Genomic DNA, 6,600 nt, shown 5'->3' with positions numbered 1-6,600 from the left:
TGGTCGGTACTTTATACTAGAGACAGAAGTGGTAATTTTCTTAAGGCTCGGCTAATCATAATGCCCCGAAGAAACTCTCCTTAACTTTGTATCCAGTTACTGCAGGCGTTCGAAAAATAATGATGTCACATCATGCGAAAAAGATGACTTATTATAGCGTTTCGACAGGAAACAGTATTTCTAGTATCGTATTTATTAGGCAAAAGTGGACAAATACAGCATGTTCTCACCTTCTGTTGGAACTTGTGCTCCTGGTGTTGTTTCTGGTAAACAAGGCGAAAGGAAACAAAAGTGTTATGCACAGTTATTCTAAAACTAAGGCAATTGTTTCAGGATTTTTTAAAACGTATAATGTACATAGCCATATCATACCTAATCCCACTGCCGGTGATTCGGTCGCTGGTGATTCGTTCGCTGGCTCTGATATTTGAAAAGGAAGTAGAAATAAAAATTATTATTCCGATTTACGTCTTGCTAATAATAAATGATGTAATTTCGTTTCTGGCGTTTCTAAGAGGAGTATATTTTTGCTAAGCAAAAGACTCTAGTTTCCGGTCATTCTTCGGCGGATATGTCTCTCAGCTACCTCGCGCCGACCAGTCGTGATCTGTGACACGCGCCCTCTTCGCTTCCCAGCTAATGGCCTGTTCCTAGCCAGCCACCGTTCTCCTCAACGTCCTCGAGGTGGGTGCTGCTACATGTTTATTCATATCCTAAAACTGAAAGGATGAAAACACAAAAAGGTATTTTATAATAACCAGCCATTGAAAGTGCCTATGGTTAAAATCAAATTGACATAGTTAGTTCTTGTCAAACAGCTTGATACGAATTTGTTTATTGCTGAAGCATAGGCTGCATTTTAGGGTTTTCTTTTCTTCGTCCAATTATTGTGGGGCTTGTCGAAAACGTTCAACTTCGCAAGGAGCAAACAGAACCACATGAACTTATTTTGTACGCAACCATGAAGTGCTAATTCAAGTTGTTTAATTTTGGCTAAATAATGGATCAGAAAAAATGTCATTTTACCTTCGGGGACAGTTCCGCCTGGTACTCTTTGAGAGATGAAATTTGACACAATTTGTGAACAGTGCTAGAAAGTTATTTTACTTCTATAACCAAAAAGCCTAATAATCCTGCAGTTATGTGTATTGTTAGAAGAACCGATAATCAATGCGTTATCTCACCTTCGAGTGGAGGGGCTGCCGGTGGTGTTTGACCTGAAAGATAAGTGCACAAAGAGAGAGAATTGTCATGCACAGGTATAGTAACTATGCGTAGAAATTTTGCTGTTCTTGGTTCTCAAGGCATTTCAAGGGTTTCATCATATCTTTTTCCTGTTCTCCTTGTAATGGTGCTTCTCGAAAAAACATACGGTTAGTATAAGAGGAAAGTCGCACATATAACTTCTTAATAATAAAATATTTCAGCAAATATATATGCTTTCTAAGCCAAACAGAAGAAACAGAAAAAGTAACGTTTCTGTAAGCCTGGTAACACGTGCGCCTGGTGTTAATAGTGACATTATTATTCGCTGAGCAAAACGAGAAGGTAGAAGCGGAAGAAAACGTTTCGGCAAGCGGACTTGTCTTTTTCAAGGCGACGTACGCTTTGCTCGGCATAGTATATATAGGTAGCATTTTACTAAGGGGGAGAGGGGGCAAGGGAGTCAACGTGCGCTGTTGTTATTGTGATTATTGTTGTGATTGTTGCAACGACCGTTGTTATACGCACTTATCTGCGAGCTATGGTCAGTAACTCCATAACTCAGTTATGCATTTATTTTATTTATAAAAACCATGTATTGTTGTAGTTCTTTTCAGCACTGTCTAATAATATCAATATTGATTTCCATATATAAAGTGAGCAAACAAAAATAAGAAATACCTGGAAGAATGTATGGCGCTAAGGAGCCTGCATCTATCTGTTGTTACCTCAGGTTCTAATCTTGCTACGTGCTGCGAATATATGGTGTGTTCAAAATTAACATTTTCGCCGTGGTTGTTCAGTGCCTATAGTGTTGGACTGCTGAGCACAAGGTTGCGGGATCGAATCCCGGGAACGGCGGCGGCATTTCTATGGGGGCCGAAATGAGAAGACACCCGTGTGCTTATATTTAGGTGCGCGTTAACGAACCGCAGGTGGTCGAAATTTTTGGAGTCCTCCACTATGGCGTGCCTCATAATCAGAAAGCGGCTTTGTCACGTAAAACCCAGTAGTTTGATTTTTGAAATTAAGCTTTATTGTTTTCTTCAAGTTTGGCACAGGGAGGCACGCGAGGACCACATGTGCATATAGGTTATGTGGCTAGGGAGACACAAAGTGAGATTAATTATCGCGGCCGGCTGCCCAATCCCCTAAATGAAATAATTAAATTTTTGTTGATTTGCAGTAAGTGGGTATGTTTCTATTGAAAAGTTAGAGGCAGTCGTGTTTCTACAAAGTATTGGTTGGAGGAATTCTTCTAGCGTATATGTGCTCCAAGATATGTGAATCCAAATCGTAATGGCCATTCGCATAAGTACGCATTCAAGAGAGCTAGAACCGGCGCAAAGATCCTCCTGGATGTGACGCGCCTGTTGCATGGGGCGTTTAGTCTGACCAAGTGGAGGCATTGGCAAAGATAACTGTATATATATATATAGACGTGCAAGGGGTGTCTTGGCATCAGCGACGTCGTGAAATGGGCACCTGAATCTGATCAGACATGCATACACTGCTGAGTGCAGTGTTCGTTTATGTAGAAACGTCCCAGAGACACAAACCGAGCATGTGGAATACCGATAGCGAACATGCGCAGGCTACAGGGTCATTATTGTGTACCGATGGTGGCATGTAATAGACAACAGGCAGTCCACAACGGTGCGTCAGAAACTGTCTGCTTTTGTGGCATTCATCGTCAACACGCAAGTAGATATCCTCGTACTTCACAAACAACAGCGCCGGACACTTCTCAGTGCTTGAGAAATGCTCGATCTCCACGCAACACTCACTAGCTGTAATCTGCCCTACCATGGCATTCCTATCGTCACCTTGCTCATCCTTGCCTAATTTGTTTGCTACATTTTGGAAATTCCTAAGCACCAGTGGTTCCAGCAATGAAAGGGCTGCTTTCTGGTTTTTCTCGTCCGGCAACTTCTTTAGTTGCAGCTTTGTTGAGTTTTTGTTTTGCCTACCCGAGGAGACTGTGACATGTTTGCCTTGCAGAACATGTCTTTGCTTTGTCATGTCTTGCAACAAAACTTTGTCTCCCTAAGTCACCAGGTAACTATAACGAAGAGTAAAGCAGCCACTCTGCAGAGGTCGGCCATCTTACACATTTTCAGCGGTCCCCTTGGTCTTTCGAATAGTGTATTCACTCCATTTGGAAATCTGCTTATACTACAGCAAAGTTATTCTATTCGTGCGGCTCATTCTTAGATACAGCCCAAAACAGCAACAAATTTGCTGGAAGCGCATTACTCCTACTAAACTGCCTTAAGGAAAAATGACGAAATATATATAACGTTAGCAAACCAGGCGTCGCATTAGAGAAGATTAAAATGGCCAAATACTGCGGAAAATTTAATACATACTAAGAAAAAAAACATAACTTGGCACGTAGGTATTCACAGCTTTTGAACATCAGTGTAATAAAGTTATGCGGTTAAAAAGGTACTGAGGTTGTGTTTAGAATGAACTATTTGAAGACGGCGCCTTTTAGAATTTGTACCAGCGGTGGCGAATGGTTATCACCATCGTCATGCAAATTGACATGCAGGAAAATAAACGAATATACACCGCCATAATGGCAATACCATTGCGTTGATGGAATACGGTGCTGACACCTTGCTAGATTGGTAGTGTCAAGCTACAGAAAATAGATTGCTGAGCACTAATACCTAAGAAACGAAAATTGATGCGTAGAGAGTGACGTGTTACACGATAAAACGTTGTCATACTTATTCTGAGTAAGGAATATTCAGTCATGATATCTGTGAAACTTTGCGTAATAACGTGATAAACAATATACACAACCTTGATAGACGTTATCTGAAGAAAAGATACTGAATTGATGTTCAGTGACAGCTGTCAGTACCCTTTAGAGTCATTATATTCATTTATGGCTTGCAATGCATGAATTTGGACTCGGAGAGCGGCAGTTACGCGTGTGTTGCTTATGAACTAAATTTCTGCAGTTTCGCGCAGTCCATCGCTCCATTCGGCGTATGGCCTTTTGCAGTATGTGATGTTGACACAGCAATGGTACCCTTGGAGCTGGCGGCTAACAATTGCTAGGAATAACCACACACAGGGACTTCCCTATCAGCTGGACCTAAATATTATCGCCATATCCTGCACCAACAGTGTTACGGAGTCCTTGCGTACATGGCGCCCCCACCAGGGCTCGAGGGCATGGCTTATGTGACCACCTGTAGTGAAAACGGGAGTGCGGCAGACATGTGCGCCTCGATCACGAGTCATATCTTTCTTTCCGAGTGAGTTAGTAATACTACTTCCGCTGTACCGCGCATCGTAGCGAAAACAGTAAGTAAAGAATAGTCTGCGATACAATCTAGCCAATCGAAGCCAATTGAGGATGGCTGAAGGCGGGAAAACCTTATATTCGATGGGATACCCGACACCCAGTCTCCAAATTGAGCTGAGTACGAAGGACGCGTGTCTGACTTTCTTTTGCGCCAGCAAAACGTCCAAGTCTCAGAAGGACACATCAGCAAAGACCATGGACTGTGAAATCTCTCTACAAAGAAAACACGACACGCTATAGTGAAATTTTCGGCCTCTGAAATTAAAAAAGTATTCTGTCTTAGAGGACCAAATTAAAGGATGTAAGTGTATCTTCAGGCGAACACTTCTCCACAGCCACATGGCAAACGCGGAAGAAGCTTATTGACTGCAGCAAAGCTAGCGGTCATTCTTACTCGCTCCGCCACAATACTTTTTTCATGAACTGCAGAGGCTACAACAGAGTATGGTGATAAAACTATTTCAGGCATTTATTTGCCGTTTTATACCTCATATTCAAAAGACAATCACTGCAGAATATTCATACCTTCGTCTGATGCTTGTGGCGTCTCTGTACGGAGTAAAAAATGAATGTCATAAAGAACGAATTGTGCCACAAACTTAAAATTCTGATTCTGTCTTAATAGGGAATCAATGTATAAAGAGAAAAGCCGTCTTACCTGCGTGCACAGCACCTTCTGGAGCAGTTCACAAACGATTACGATTCTCCCTAACAAAAAATTTGAACGCAGCTCCTTGCATCTTTTCATATTGCGATACATTGAAGCACTGCACCGATCACCGCGCCAACTGGCAAAGCCGCAATGCGCGGCGAAATATATAGACCGGCCAATAAAACCGTAATTTTTACCGAGGAACACTTGCAGCGAGCGCTTTGCGCGAAGGCGTGCCTTCTGGTTCTACTTTTTTCTTTCCCCCGGATGGCTGGCACCACCGCTGTCGCAGCCGCGCCGACGTTAGCACCATATGGTGGGACTTCAAGGCGCCTCCTCCGCTTTACGTGCAAAATCCTCGCTATTGCAGTCTTTTGCTTTTCTCCTCACCCTTTCGCCATACCCTCTTCCTACGCTTTCCGCCTCATGCTTTCACTGTAGTCTCGTCCTTCGCTTTCCCCATCGTGCTCTCTTCACTATCCTTCCTGTCATTCCCCGTGCGCGCGGCGTTCGCTCGGTTGCGCCGACGAGGCACGCCGACGTTCACCGCGGGAACGGGTGCCTAATACATGCGATATAACACCATCCCGTAGTTATCGTCACCACAGAGCCTGTCTTGCACGTCCCTAGGCGTTCCTTCTCACGCTTTCTTCATGCCTCCCCCCCCCTCATACGCTATCCTCTTGGCTATAGCCGTCTTTCATTTCCCGATACGCTCCACGTTCGCTTCCATTCTTCGCTCTGTTCGTTCAATCGAATACGAAGGACGCCGATGCTCGTCACAAGAACGACCGCCATAGAGCTGACTCTATAACATTGATATCATATCGACGAGAGTTACCATAAATCGTTGCTTTATTTCTACTCCAAAAGCTCAATGATCAAGTTTCATACTGTTTAAGGCAGGAACGAGGAGCAAAGCGTAATCTTACCTGTGGCCGCGGTGCCATGCTCTACGGGTGGCTCTAAAATTTGAATGTCAATATGAACAAGAATGTTATTACGCATTCATTCAAATTATCTTCCGAAATGTATTTCAACTTTTCCTCTGTTTCTGCAAGGTATAAATAAAAAAAACTGCATCGTACCTTCTTTCACAGGCTCTTTGGACACGGAGTCTAGAAAAAGTTACGACCATGGAAAGCAAGTGTAAGACAGATTCCTTTTACAACTAAACAAGACATAATTAGGTCACTTCGCTCTCTAGACGCACTAGAGAGCGTCTAGAGAGCACTATTATCTTGAGAAGCATGTCTCTCGCGTCTTCCTGGTTTAAAAAAGGCTGAAATTATTATGCAGTGCCATGTTCCAACATTTTACTAAAAAATATTTTTTTTATTTCTTACACGTGACTTTGATGACTTACATTTTTTAGTACTTGCAAGACTAATGTATAAATACCGATGAAGTTTATAAAAACACA

General features: G+C 42.7%; 1 long non-coding RNA gene across 1 annotated transcript; it reads right to left on the bottom strand.

Annotated features, from left to right (window-relative positions):
• Positions 1–229: 229 nt before the first annotated feature.
• LOC142591055 (uncharacterized) lies at positions 230–6,139 on the bottom strand. Its single transcript, XR_012830322.1, has 5 exons — positions 6,110–6,139; positions 5,051–5,074; positions 1,185–1,217; positions 373–420; positions 230–263 (listed from the first exon to the last, which is right to left on the bottom strand). It is a non-coding gene; the product is annotated as an uncharacterized LOC142591055 (long non-coding RNA).
• Between the last annotated feature and the right edge of the window lie 461 nt (positions 6,140–6,600).

The sequence above is a fragment of the Dermacentor variabilis genome, chromosome 8, assembly GCF_050947875.1.
Source record: "Dermacentor variabilis isolate Ectoservices chromosome 8, ASM5094787v1, whole genome shotgun sequence".
NCBI classification, from domain to species: Eukaryota; Metazoa; Arthropoda; class Arachnida; order Ixodida; family Ixodidae; genus Dermacentor; species Dermacentor variabilis.
Note: the sequence above shows the minus strand (reverse complement) of the source record. Positions and strands in the feature narration are given on the sequence as shown.